General features: G+C 41.6%; 1 non-coding gene across 1 annotated transcript; it reads right to left on the bottom strand.

Annotated features, from left to right (window-relative positions):
• Nucleotides 1-357: 357 nt before the first annotated feature.
• LOC141636297 (small nucleolar RNA R71) lies at nucleotides 358-464 on the bottom strand. Its single transcript, XR_012540918.1, has one exon. It is a non-coding gene; the product is annotated as a small nucleolar RNA R71 (small nucleolar RNA).
• Nucleotides 465-15,651: the final 15,187 nt, after the last annotated feature.

The raw sequence follows: 15,651 nt of genomic DNA, 5'->3' as shown, positions 1-15,651 counted from the left end.
CACTCAGAGGCCACAGCTGCCTCAATCCCTAAAGGTTTCAGTCTTGCGACGGAGGATGGTAATACTTTCGACATTCGACCATCCTATATTAATTTGGTCGAACGGAATCTGTACCGAGGCGTGGCGGGTGAAGATCCGCCTAAACATATGGAGGTCTTTGCTGAGTATTGCTCTACCATTACCCCCATTAAGGGAGTGACCCATGATAAGATTAAGGAAGTCCTGTTTCCTTTTTCTCTGATCGACAGAGCCCGTGAATGGCTCACTAATCTTGATCGTGCTGCAGCCGGTATTACTGACTCGGAGAGCCTGGCCCCTGCTTTTTATAAAAGGTATTTTCCTCCACAATGAACCAATCCGCTGAGAGGGAAAATTACAAGTTTTAAGCAGACACCTAATGAGAACTTATATGAAGCTTGGTGTCGTTTCAAAAGGTTAGTGAGGTCTCTTCCTCATCATGGTTTTGATCAGTGGTTTTTATGCAACCAGTTCTACAATGGGTTGTGTGATGACCACCGTGCTATATTGGATGCCTCATCTAATGGGCGATTTCAGAAGAACAATGACGATGATAAGGGATGGGGTATCATAGAAGAAATGGCTACCCATTGTGCTAAGTATGAGAACCTGAGAGGAGGTATTCGTACTGCCTCTTCAGTAGATAGTGCAGTTGTGGCTCAGCTAGAAGCCATGAATGCTCGTTTTGATAAGCTAGAGTTGCAAGCTGTTGGTGATCAACAAATGGTTCACTTATTGACTAGACAGGAAGCCGTTACTTGTGAGAGATGTGGGAGTAATGACGGTCACACTGCTGTTGACTTTCTAACAGAGAAGGAGCAAGTCCTTGCCTTTCAGCAATATAGGCAAGGAGGAGGTTCCTATTATAATAATCAGAGTGGAGTCCATCCCAACTTGAGATGGACTAGTTAGAATGCACTTAATCCTACCCCTCCTCCGCAGCAGCAACAAGCTTATGTTCCTCCTCACAAAGCTCAACAAGGCTTTCAAAAGCCTCCATCCTTTCCACCGCCGCATCAAGGAGCTTATTCTAGTGGAGTTAGTGAGTTAGTTAAGTTAAAGTCGATGATCCAATCATTGACTAAACAATTGCAGATGAGCTACCAATAGAAAGAAGCATCAATAAAATCACTCGAAACCCAAGTAGCTCAACTTGCTGCTAGCCAATCTACAAGGAAGCCTGGTCATTTACCATCTCAATCTGAGAAGAACCCACATGAGACGATAAATCTGATAAACTTGCGAAGTGGTATTTCTTATAAAGGACCCAAAATGTCAACTGTTGAGGACATATCAGACCCGGGGAGTATTGTTGCTGATGGTGAACAATCATCCATTGACGAGACTATGCTTAATCCGAAGAAAATACTCGATCGACTCATTTCTGGAGGTCGATCGAGTAGAAGTGCTGAAGATATTACTCGATCGAGTGGAACTGCGGATCGATCGAGTAAAGTTGATAATCAGGGATTCGATCGAGAGGGTGAAATTCCTCGATCGAGTGAAATTTCTGAGAAAAGTGTTCGATCGAGTGAAATTATGCCTCGATCGAGCAATGCTGATAAAGAAGGTTTCGATCTAGAGGCTGAAACAGCTCGATCGAGTGAAAAAGTTGCTGAAAGACCTCGATCGAGGGGTAAAAGAGATCGATCGAGTAGAAATGAGTTTGAACCTGTCGAGAAATTGGAAGAAAGGAATAAAGGGCTCGAAATTCTTATCACGATGCCCTTTCCAAGGCAATTGCAGAACAATAAGGCCAACTAACAGTTCGGGAAATTTGCTGAGATCCTGAAGAGCCTTCACGTCAACGTTCCTTTCGCCGAATTGCTTAACCAGGTACCCTCTTACATGAAATTCATGAAAGAAATTTTATCGCGTAAGAGACATATAAATGACCACAAAATGCTGGCTTTGACTGAAGTAGCGACCGCCTTAGTTCACAATAAGACACCACCCAAACAATCAGACCTGGGTAGCTTTTCAATTCCTTATCATATAGGGACCCACTTGATTGACAACGCATTATGCGACTTAGGAGCTAGCGTGAGTGTCTTACCTTTGTCTCTCGCTAAAAGACTCGATTTGACCAAGTTTAATTTTACTAATATGACCGTTCAGATGGCCGACCGTAGTATATCATGGCCACTAGGAGTAATAGAGGATATACCTGTAAATATCGGGAGATTCTTTATTCCCGTAGATTTTGTCGTCTTATACATACCCGAGGACACTCACATCCCTATCATTTTAGGGCGACCATTTTTGTTTACTTCTCGCGCGGTAATTTACGTCGGGGGAAAGACCCTTACCTTCCAGGTAGGAGATAAGGTGCTAATATTTCATCAATCCAAATCTCGTAGGGCACCCATGAAAATTCAACCTTGGCATGCCTTACCCTCTATTGACCTAGACTTAGACACTCCAGCTGAGAATATTGAATATTGCGCTGCTATTGTAACAACTCCGCCTGAGATTGAGAGCGAAAAGGAGGACCATTCTGTTGTTTTCCTTGTTGCAGGTACAGATAGAGTGGGTACTGGAGATGCTATCGGTCATGGTACAGTTGAAGTCAATCAAAGTGATAAGAATCCCACCAATGCAGATGGGAATGTCAAAGGGAAGAAGAAAGTTAGGGCGTATGTGGATGACAACTATTCTCCTTCCATCAGTTTGAGTTCAACATCGTGGCAATCGAAGACGACAGTCCGAGATGCTGAAGGGACCTCCTCCAATCAGAAGCCCTCTTGTAGGCTATTACAGTGCTTTAGACGATAAGCGGGGAATGCCTCGTTTTAACAATTTGTAATTTTGAATTTTCGTTAGACATTTTTAATTGCGTTTTAAGACTGTTAGACAGTAGTATAGTTAGTTTTAGCGAAAAACCGAATATAGACTGCTCATTTTTGTGATTTGGTATTTGCGGGAAGTGTTTTTGCGTGTTTCTATGCAGGTTTGGGGAAGATTTAGTGCATGGGACGTGTGCCATAGGAAAAAACCTCGACCGAGTACTTTTTGTACTCGATCGAGAGGATTGCCCAGCAAAGGTGTTCGATCGAGTTGTTTCAGACACTCGATCGAATTATGAAACTAAATGAGTTCTAGATCGAGGGAAAATGTGTTTGATCGAGTAGATTGCATGATAAAGTTCTCGATCGAGTGGTTTCAAATCACTCGTTCGAGTGAATGTGCTTATATCACACAGGAAGTTATTCTTTTCAACTTCTATTTTTCATTCTAACATATATCCTTCCTCTTTTGCGCGATAACCCTCTGAAAAACCCCCAAATTCCTCCATTAATCTTCCCTTTTTACCAAAATCATCACCCACTTCGTGTTTATTGTGCTTATTTCGACTTTTGCCCCATAATTTCCCCTTCAATTTCGCGGTTGTTGCTTTCAATTTGGGATATTAGGGTTTGCTCGGGTTTTGTTGAAATCCGACTATTTTCTTGCGATTTTTGTCGATTATTTGCATATTCTTATGGGTCTTCAGTCAAGTAAGTAATTTCCCCTTCTTTTTGTTGATTAATTGTTATTTTCGACCTGATTTAGGCATCTAGGGTTTGAATTTTTCGGAAACTCGTGATAAATTAGGGGAATTCGTGTTTAATTAGTTTTTGCCCTTACTTGATTGATTAGGATGGATAGTAACACAATGCCTTCGACTAGTTCGACTGTTGCCCCATCCTTGACTGAAACGGTGGTCCTTGTTGCTGCCACCGTCGCTTCTACTGTTTCTACTGCTGCTGCCACTCTCTACTGCTGGTACCGTTCCTTCTACGGTGATGACCCCTGCTGCGTCGTCACCGGCTGTCACAGCTGCCTACAGGGCTGCCCTAGTACCCCGCCCAGCTACTAGACTGGCTTCTTCTTCGGGTACTGGAGGGCGTGGACGGGGTCGAGGACGAGGCACTCCTGCTGCTAGACGTGCCATGTTCCGTGCCGATGAGTCCTTGGATCCGTATCCTGACTACCCAGAGGTACGTTTTGTTAACTCTATTCATCGTACCCGCTTTTACGACTTAGAGAGTTGTGACTTTGCGTCTACTAAATTTTTGTGTCGGAAATCCCTTGAGAAGTTGGGTATTTACGAGCCTGTAGCCGAGATTTTGGACGGGGCAGGGATGACTGGATTAACCACTATGAGTGTCGTGACCTATAAGGAGCTGACCCTTGAGTTTTTCAGCTCCTTCACTTTTTCTGCTGCTGCCTACGCCACTAACTCAGACTGCTCGTATGTCTCCTTCCGGTTGTTTAATCGGACTACGACCTTGACCTTAGCTGGGTTTGGTAGTAGGTTAGGTCTGTCTTCCCACGGAGAGTCGGACCCTCCTAGGAAGGTCCTACGTATACTTTGGAGGACCTTGGCACAGACACGCTTTGAGGAGCGCAGACTCGCTCATGTCCTCCTCCCCCCAGCCCGTTATTTTATTGCGTCTCATTGGTGGGACGATTTTCGGCCGTAAAGAACCCAACAACATTAATAATGTTGAGTTGTCGATTCTCAGGGGCTATCTAAACATTGATAGCGAGGGCCCCTTTGTTCTTAACATTGCCTATCTGACTGCTCAGTATTTTAATACTGTTGGGAAGAAGAAGTCGGGCACCATTGTCTGTGGTGGCATAGCCACCTACCTTGCCCGTTCTATCTTCCCTGTCTTCCCTCGTGATCTGGCACACGTAGATACTGATAGGTACCTAGATCTCTCTGCCATGTTGGCAATGTTTTGGCTAGCTTCTGACCAGCGGACTTGGAAGATTTGCGGTTCCTTGTCTGTGGTCCTACCTTCCATCGACCTACCCCGTCTTTTCCGTTTCACCACTGTTAGGGGTAGGTTGCCTCCACCTTTGCCCTTCTTCCACCTCCTACTCGCTCCACCTATCACTACTTCCGCTTCTAAGAAGCGGAAGAGGCCTCAAACTGGACAGGGATCTACACAGACCGAGGCTGGGCAGTCTTCCACGCCCACGCCTCCACCGATCCCTATTCCTAATCCTTATGTTACACAGCCGGTCTACCTGGCTAATTTTATTCCTTCTCCACCTTTTGAGGCGTCCGAGGTCATTGACCAAGGGCGCCGTGATAGTTTGCTTCTCGAGTTGCTTACCAGGCAGGCTCTTATGGAGCGGGACATTACACTTACTTTATTCCCTCTATACAAGTATCACATGAGGAGAGGACGCCCCGTTCCTGAGGTCTGGCCACACCCTTCTTTCAACCAGTACCCGGCAGAGGGGTACCCACAGCCAGCTAGCGAGGCGGACACAGCTGAGGAGGAGGAGAGAGCCCGAGCTGAGGAGGGGAGGAGGAGGGAGCAGGAGTGAGATCCAGACTTCGTGGTGGGTGAGGAGGAGGAGGAGGAGGAGGAGGAGGAGGAAACTGTTGACGAGTAGCTACTGGTCTACTCACTTCCCCAGTTTTCTGGCTGGTTTGGGGAAGTTCGTCATTTTGTATGTACTTTTTGCTCTTTTCTTTATTTTCGTCTCCTTTTTATTTATTGTTTTTCATTCATTTATCGGTTGTATTTATCCCTTTCCCATTATATATCTGTTGGTGTATGCTGGAGGACAACGAGGGCGTTGTCCGTTTTGGTTTGGGGAGGGTATTGCATCCTTTGAGTCTGCATTTGCATTTGTTTTGCATTCACGTTTATTTTTCTGCTTGCATTCGTATTTATTTCAACAAATTCATCAAAAATCAATGAAAAATTAGAAAAATTTCAAAATTTCAAAAAATATTCACGTTTTATTTTGTATATAGGTTGAGTCGGAACGGTAGTTTTCCATGATGAAATTGCACTTTAACTTGTCTTATCACTTAAGCCTTGCATCTTATTGACAGTTATTACTTTAGTCATGCGCATATCTACGAGTTAATGTCAAAAATATAGCTGACCGTGTAGACTTGACCTGATAAATTGGCAACCTACTTTACAATTTCTGAGATAGTAGAGCCGTATAACATGTGTCATTCATGACCAGTTCATGTAGGAATTGAGAGTAATACTCCTTGCATAACATTGTTATCACGCTTGCACTTTTATGAAATTCGATTGCTTGTCGCTTGCATACATTCGGGTTTGTGGTCGGTGTCACATGCAGGGAGGTGCTTACAATTTCCCTCTTTCTTTTATTTTCACCCATTTAGCTCCACATTAGCCAAAATAGCCTTTTGACCCATTAGCTACACCCAAATTAAGCCTGCCAGTCAAGCTAGTTTAGTGTAATTTTTGTGGTATGATTTTCATTGATGCGAGTTTGGCCCGTTTATCATTTGTATGGAGTTGGTACAAAAAGAAAGAAACGTAGGCAAGAAAATGAGAAAATGATGGAAAAGGTTGAAAAATACAAAAAAAAAATGAAAAAAAAATGAAAAAAAAAGAAGAAAAAACGCGAGTCAGAAGGAAAAGAAAGAAAAAAAAAAGAAGAGAGTTTGAATTAGAAAATAGACCGTATTAAAAAAGGGAAGTTTGTGACGGTCTTACTCCTCCGTTTTATTTATATCTTTTTGGGGAGATTGTTGTTGGAATATGTGTCCTCCGACAATAATGCGATCACAACTGTTGATCATGATGATCACATGTTTAAATCTCATTTTAAGAATACATGTGGGATGTAATATTTTACAGTCAACTGGTCCACACATATCGGTAATGATTGGCTGACTAGAGTTTGACATTACTGTCGTGCGACGGTGGTGATCAGTTGATCCCCTTAGGTCATACTTAAAGGGTGACACTCTTAAATGATTATTTAATTGGTCTTATGTCGATACGGCTTAATTAAATAGCTTAAAATTGACGGACGATTTTGTGAGTATTATTGACGTGTCTTATTGTAATTCAATTAAATAAGATACGGTCTAAGTAATCAAATTGTTTTATTACTTGGATAAAATTACTGTTTATGAAACAATTGAAACTGAATGAATAATTTATTATAAATACAAGACGTTGTGATTTATAATTGATAAACCGTTTTGGTACAAGTAATTATGAATTATAAGTCGATTTTGTACATAACGTATTTTTATTAATACGTTGATTTTTAATATGTTAAAAATACATTACAATTACACATGACTAGTAACATGTGACAATTGACAAATGACAAATATAAAATGGACCTCCCATTTTATATAAGTGCCGAAAATGGAGGGAGTATTAGGTTTCAATTGTGTTAATTATTTTTAAGTGGAAAACATGATGATTGCAACCTAATATATCCATGCATACCTATTCTTTCTTGGGTAGAATAACAAGCTCATGCATTGGCTCTACTCTCCCTATGCCAACCGGTTTTTGGAGGTGTAAAATGTCAATGGTTTTTCTCTTAATTATTCACTACTTCACAATATAATTTCTAGTGTAATAAATTATTAATACTCTCTCTACATCTTATGAAAAATTAGAGAAATAAGATCTCCAAAATCTTCCTCTCTTGGCCGAATAACAAGAGACCAAAACAAATATTTTGGGTCATTTTTAGTAAGATTAATATTGTTCTAGATCTAATAATATTAGTCTTTTAAGAGGTTACCTTGGGTATAAACTTTTGGGAGGGATTCTACTTTGGATCCTTTTGTTCATCCATTATTAGGAAAGCTCAAGAACAAGTGAGAAGAAGAACTCATTTGTGCCCTAATATCCGAAACCTCAATGTAAGAATTGAAAATTTCTTCTCTACTCTTGTTTAAGTTTTCATGCATAAGATCTAGTTTTAATTTTATGACTAAATTAAAGTGTGACATATATGAATATGTAAATTAATAAGATTAATGATTTCTAACAATTGTGTATTGGGTAGTGAGTTTCGTGCCAAAGAAGGGCACTTGTGTTTGATTTTTAGACAGCTGAGAATTGGATAGTCGTAAATGGTCCTGTTTATGCGCTAGCTTGACGCTTTACCTCCACATTTCCATAATCTGTTTTGCCTTTTCTTACCTGTAACCTCACTTTCCCATATCTTTGTAAGGCATCGGCTGTGACGGACATTGTTGGTTGGAATGTATGTATGGTACTTGAATCGTCTATCATTTTTGTTGCATGTATGTTACGTAGGTCGCAGTTTAGGTGACTGACTGTCTTCTCTTTCTCTCTTACACACACACACACACACACACACACACACACACACACATACACACACACACACATATATATATATATATATATATATATATATATATATATATATATATATATATATATATATTCACCCTTTGCTTCATGAGAGAAGAGTGACCCATGAGAGTCCGATTTTTATGGTCTTGCAAGGTCAACAGGTCAGCTTATTTATAGACATCATACAACTCGTTTGTGTATTGATCCGTAGTCAGAATCGTTAATTTCTGATTGCATTAAATGGTTTAAGTGGACAAGTTATAGCTAGCTCTGAGTTTTCATATCCGTTCCATTAGTTTGCATTTAGTTTACTCGAGGACGAGTAAAGGTTCGGTTTGGGGAGATTTGATACGTGCAATTTATATAGATTTTTTAGCCTCTTATTGCACGCATTTCTATGCTATTTGTATCGCTTTGTATTGGAAAATGGCCCGAATTGGCTACTTTGGTTTGTTTTGTCTTAATTGCATAAATGAACCCAAATGTAGTGGAATCGCATCTTATTCGTCCCATTTAGCATGCATTGTATGGAGATGGAGATATTAGAGCAAGATTCGTACCTCGGAATGCATGAAGGAAGGTATTATGAAGTTGCCAAAGACAAAGTCAAGGCTGATCTTAGTGGAAAGTGCTCGATCGAGATGTTCTCGAGTCCCATCGAGTGTTTTGGCAGAAGTTGAAGGTCGATCGAGTGATTTATATACTCGATCGAAATGTGCTTTTATGGGAATACTCGATCGAGAAGCCTCAAGTGCTCGATCGAACAACTATGCTGGAGAAGTCCTCGATCGAGTGGTCTGAAATGACTCGATCGAGTAGTTTGCTAGATTACACGGGTTATCTAAATCCTTGTTAGGTTAATTTTGATAATAATTTCGCTCTCCTACAAAAGGAAGTGATTATTAGGTCTAAAATATCTCTGGACTCTTAATTACTCATACTCTTAATTACGTTTTATAAAACACTGCTTTACTCTAATTACTGCTGAACTTTTCTCTGCATCTTTTCTCTTCGGATTTGAATTCTGTAATCTTTCCTCTCTCTTTAATCTTAATTCTTGTTTTCTCTCATTAATTGCTCTTTTATTAGTTTATGCCCTATTATCATTCTGTTATTATGACTCTTACTAGCATGCTTATTGTTATTATTGTTGATTGCATTAAGAACATGAGTAGCTAATCTCCTTATGTTAGGATTAGGGGATCTATGGTAGTGTTGAGACGATGTAGTAAATAGACTAGATGATTTACCTGTGAGAATCTGTGACCGTAGCAATATAACTGTAACATATTTAGTTGAGTGCATGCTTCTAAATAACATTAATTCGGTTAACTTTGTTCCTGGATCGGAAGATTGGAATAAACAGACCTGCTATGAATAGTAGACTACCCTAATAAGGACGGAAGTTAAGTTAGTGGAAATCTAGAGTGGATAGCGGACCGGAAGGACCTTTCCATTGCCCTTCTCAGAGTAGATTGTCTAGGCTATTTATGACTGAGTCGATGAACTGCCATGGTGAACCGAAATCCTGACATACCTCTTTTATCTGATCATTTATCTCCCATTTTCTCGCTTTATTGCTCTTGCTTGATTTCTCTTGCACTTTTATCTTTTGTAGTTTAGAAAACCAAATTCAATACCCCCCATTTGTGACCTAGATAGACGGACTTACAGATAGATACCTTGCCTCCCTCTGGAGATCGACCCTACTTATCACTAGCTTCTGTTAGTTATATTTAGGTATTTATTTTTGGCACATAACGACCGTATCACTGATTGTCTCGCAAAGTCCGCAACACTATCCTCAAATGCTCCTCGTGCTCATCCTTAGTTTTAGAGTAGACTAAGATATCATCGATAAAGACCACCACAAACCGATCCTAAAACTGACTGAAGACCCTGTTCATCAAATCCATAAACACTGCAAGTGCGTTAGACAACCCAAACGGCATCACAACATACTCATAGTGACCATACCTAGATGTAAAAGCTGTCTTCGGTATGTCCTCATCCCGAATCTTCACCTGATGATAACCCGACCTCAAATCGATCTTAGAAAAGACCGCTGCACCGTTCAACTGATCAAACAAATCATCTATCCTCGGCAAAGGATACTTGTTCTTCACGGTAACCTTGTTCAGCTCCCTATAATCGATGCATAACCTCAAACTCCCATCTCTCTTCTTCATAAACAAGACTGGTGCTCCCCACGGTGATATACTAGGTCTAATGTACCCCTTTTCAATCAAATCATCTAGCTGTTACTTCAGCTCCTCCAACTCCTTAGGGCCCATATGGTACGGTGCCTTAGAGATTGGCCCCGTCCCCGGTTTCAACTCAACACTGAAATCTATCTCCCTCTTCGGTGGCAAACCCGGTATCTCATCTGGAAAAACATCTGGGAACTCTCCCACCATTGGTATCTTCTCAACTGTCGGACTCTCCATACTATGGTCTCTCACATGGCATAAGATCAACGGACATCCCTTCCTCAGATAAGACTTCAAGGTCAATGCTGCAAGCAACATGACTTTGGGTTTGACAACAACCCCACGATAAGACACACTAATCCCCTTTGGACCTCTCAAAGAAACCCTCTTTTGATGACAGACTATCTTAGCCTTGTACTTACCCAACCATTACATACCAACTATCATCTCAAAATCATCCAAAGGGAATTCTAACAAGTCCACTGGTAGGTCAACCTGCCCAACTATCATAGACACACCTCTATACAACTGCCCACAAGATACGGACCCACCCGACGGTATAAAAACTTCCTCTTTTACAGACTCATTAGGTCTCTTATGTCTCTTACTAGCATACTTATTGTTATTATTGTTGATTCCATTAAGAACATGAGTAGCTAATCCCCTTATGTTAGGATTAGGGGATCTATGGTAGTGTTGAGACGATGTAGTAAATAGACTAGATGATTTACCTGTGAGAATATGTGACCGTAGCAATATAACTGTAACATATTTAGTTGAGTGCATGCTTCTAAATAACATTAATTCGGTTAACTTTGTTCCTGGATCGGAAGATTGGAATAAACAGACCTGCTATGAATAGTAGACTACCCTAATAAGGACGGAAGTTAAGTTAGTGGAAATCTAGAGTGGATAGCGGACCGGAAGGACCTTTCCATTGCCCTTCTCAGAGTAGATTGTCTAGGCTATTTATGAGTGAGTCGATGAACTGCCATGGTGAACCGAAATCCTGACATACCTCTTTTATCTGATCATTTATCTCCCATTTTCTCGCTTTATTACTCTTGCTTGATTTCTCTTGCACTTTTATCTTTTGTAGTTTAGAAAACCAAATTCAATACCCCCCATTTGTGACCTAGATAGACGGACTTACAGATAGATACCTTGCCTCCCTCTGGAGATCGACCCTACTTATCACTAGCTTCTGTTAGTTATATTTAAGTATTTATTTTTGGTACGTAACGACCGTAACACTGATTGTCTCGCAAAGTCCGCAACACTATCCTCAAATGCTCCTCGTGCTCATCCTTAGTTTTAGAGTAGACTAAGATATCATCGATAAAGACCACCACAAACCGATCCTAAAACTGACTGAAGACCCTGTTCATCAAATCCATAAACACTGCAAGTGCGTTAGACAACCCAAACGGCATCACAACATACTCATAGTGACCATACCTCGATGTAAAAGCTGTCTTCGGTATGTCCTCATCCCGAATCTTCACCTGATGATAACCCGACCTCAAATTGATCTTAGAAAAGACCGCTGCACCGTTCAACTGATCAAACAAATCATCTATCCTCGGCAAAGGATACTTGTTCTTCACGGTAACCTTGTTCAGCTCTCTATAATCGATGCATAACCTCAAACTCCCATCTCTCTTCTTCATAAACAAGACTGGTGCTCCTCACGGTGATATACTAGGTCTAATGTACCCCTTTTCAATCAAATCATCTAGCTGTTACTTCAGCTCCTCCAACTCCTTAAGGCCCATACGGTACGGTGCCTTAGAGATTGGCCCCGTCCCCGGTTTCAACTCAACACTGAAATCTATCTCCCTCTTCGGTGGCAAACCCGGTATCTCATCTGGAAAAACATCTGGGAACTCTCCCACCATTGGTATCTTCTCAACTGTCGGACTCTCCATACTATGGTCTCTCACATGGCATAAGATCAACGGACATCCCTTCCTCAGATAAGACTTCAAGGTCACCGCTGCAAGCAACATGACTTTGGGTTTGACAACAACCCCACGATAAGACACACTAATCCCCTTAGGACCTCTCAAAGAAACCCTCTTTTGATGACAGACTATCTTAGCCTTGTACTTACCCAACCATTACATACCAACTATCATCTCAAAATCATCCAAAGGGAATTCTAACAAGTCCACTGGTAGGTCAACCTGCCCAACTATCATAGACACACCTCTATACAACTGCCCACAAAATACGAACCCACCCAACGGTATAAAAACTTCCTCTTTTACAGACTCATACTCACTCAAATCAAAAAGCTTAGCATGACTCGATGATACAAACGACTGTGACACTCCCGAATCAAACAAAACAAAGGTAAAGACTTCATTAATAAGAAAAGTACCCGTGATAAAGTGTGCATCATCCTCAGCTGCTTTCTTCTCCATCATGAACAGCTTACCACTGGTCTTCTATCCATCTCTCTGGACAGTACTAGCTGAAGTAGACGGTTTAGCAGCCAACCCCTGGTTGTTGTTGTTCATCGCCGGTCTCTGGTATGAATTACTGTTATTGTGGTTAGCCCCACCATTGTTGTTACTCTGACCACCCCGATTATTCCACGACCCAGCCGGCCTGTTACTAGCATAACTCTGAGATAGGCCCTGAGAGAAACTCCCCTGTGATGGTCTCTGGAAACCCCCGCTCACAGCACTGGTACACTCATGCCTCTTTTGACCCATACCGCCACAGTTAAAGCAAGACAAACCCCAACTTCTACCACCACCACTACCACAGCCACGCCTAGAAGAAGCTCTACCACTAAACCCCAACCCCGAAGAGTAAGCTCTCACCTGGTTATGGCCGTCCCTCTTGTAGCTAGACTGGCCACCACCCTCGCTCTCGGCCTTCCTCTTCTCAGAAGCTCTCTCTTGGTTCTCCTTAGTCATCTCTACCAACCTCTCAGCTCTCTCGGCACGCTCATATACCTCCTTGACATCTGTAAGGACCCCTACCGGCAACTTCTCCATGATCTTGGGTGTTAACCCCTTCTCAAACCTCAATGCCAAGTTCTCTTGGCTCAGCCCCATATCCTCTGCATACCTAGATTTCTCGTTGAACTTGTGATAATACTCAGCAACTGTCATATCACAAGTCATCTTGAAATCATCAAACTCCTCTCTCAGATTGCTACGCACGTGCTCCGGCACAAACTCTCACCTCATAGCCCTCTTAAACTCATCCCACGGTATAGCAGTTAACCCCTGTTTCACATATATGTCCAGAGACTCATCCTAACTTTATCCTACCACTCTCCAGCTGCTTCCCTCAAGTAGAACGCAGCCTGCTCCACTCGAAGTTCCTCTGGGCAATGAACCAAATTGAGTATGTTCTCCATCTCTCTATGCCAATTATCCAACAGAATTGGCACACCCGTGCCCATGTACTCTTTCGAATTAAACCTCGCTATATGTATACTTATCTTGGCATGATCCGCCCCCACCTCTTTATCCTTCCCGAATTTCTTTAAAGCCTCTGTAAGAGCATCTTGGTGCTCTAACATCCTAACGATCTCATCCACACTCATGTTCTCAACCCTAGCATACAACGCAGTTATTTTCGGCGGCATCTTGAAACTATATAAGAAAAGGTAAACATGAACACACATCCCATATCTCAAAACACGAAAACGACCTGTACACCACCTACTTGATCGAGTTCCAAAACCCACTCGATCGAGTTGAGGCCACTCGATCGAGTTACCCACTTACTCAATCGAGTGCGTCGGATCCAGAACCTGACCAGAAAGCAACCAAAAACGAACACGATCGAGCCACCTACTTACTTGATCGAGTTGACCCCACTCGATCGAGTGCCCAACCCTGCTCGATAGAGTGCCCAAAATCAGGCTATTGCCCAGAAACGAAAAACATCCCACTCGATCGAGTTACACCCACTCGATCGAGTCTCTCACTTACTCGATTGATTGCCCCCCACTCGATCGAGTCATGCTAACTCGTAAACTACCTGCATGTTCAACTCAACGCTTCCAGCCATCTATACTCTTATGCAAGACGACAAACATATATACGATATCTATATATATATACATATATATATATATATATATATATATATATATATATATATATATATATATATATATATATATATATATATATATATATATACAAGCAACGATAACTTCCCTTCCATGTTTCTAATAACCCACGTTATAAACCAGCAATCATGCAATTCATGTATTCAATCAACAACATATATACTCATATCATCATCATCTTTCACCACACATCTCCTATCCTCCACATGCATGCATCCACCAATTCACACAACACATTACTAGATAGATTTACAAAACATAAGATAAACACATAGCGATCCCGACACACACCCCAGAGTGACCGGTTCAAAGTTGTAGGGCGAGTTCGCGACTTTAGAACTTCTCCCAAGTCTTTGCATTAGCTCCTAGCAACTCCTACCTGGGTTCATTTTAGTTTGACTCCCTATGTTCATTAGGTTCATTCATTAGTTACAGGTTTCAAGATCATCGCTCTGATACCACTTTGTAACACCCCCATACTCCAAGTGCCTTACCAGGACCGCTTAAGGCATGAGAGTGCTACCATCTCAGTTACCCGAGGCAATGGTAATAAAAAAGACAATAACGAAATGTACTTTAATAATAATAAAGTTAAAGCTATACAACCAACTCCGAAACTGATAAATGAAAATACAAAAGTTCTCAAACTGTCAAACGACTAAACAAAATAAGAGAATGTTCGATACGGCGGAAGACTTCTAAAATAGCATCGTGTTGACTCAACCCAGCTATCCCATGTGCATCGACTTATACCTGCTCAATAACTGCTCACCATCCCCCAATGGATCACCACAATTTTTAAAACATTTAAACGGGGTTAGTACTGATTACATAAAACAAACAGCTGCAATAAAACAATACTACAAACAACCCAATCAGCACAACTCCATCTCATCTCAACAGACCTAACTACACACTGAAGTGTGTAGTTATGCCAGAGTACCCATCGTAACAAGTACTCCACACCGCCAGTGGGGGACCGCAGCCGTTCCCACCTAAGCCCCGCTCATCGCATCCGAGCGATAAACCCATGTTCATTAATGTGCACATCCCTTCTGTGGCGGGTTCCACAGAAAGCAAATCAAGGGCATGAAGCCACTCCCACAAGTGACTCCACTCAGCCAGGGATGCACCCCGAAGATCACAAACAGATATACAACAATCACCTTACATAATCAACAATTACCAAAAACCAATTCCA

Source organism: Silene latifolia, chromosome Y, assembly GCF_048544455.1.
Source record: "Silene latifolia isolate original U9 population chromosome Y, ASM4854445v1, whole genome shotgun sequence".
Classification (NCBI taxonomy): Eukaryota; Viridiplantae; Streptophyta; class Magnoliopsida; order Caryophyllales; family Caryophyllaceae; genus Silene; species Silene latifolia.
Note: the sequence above shows the minus strand (reverse complement) of the source record. Positions and strands in the feature narration are given on the sequence as shown.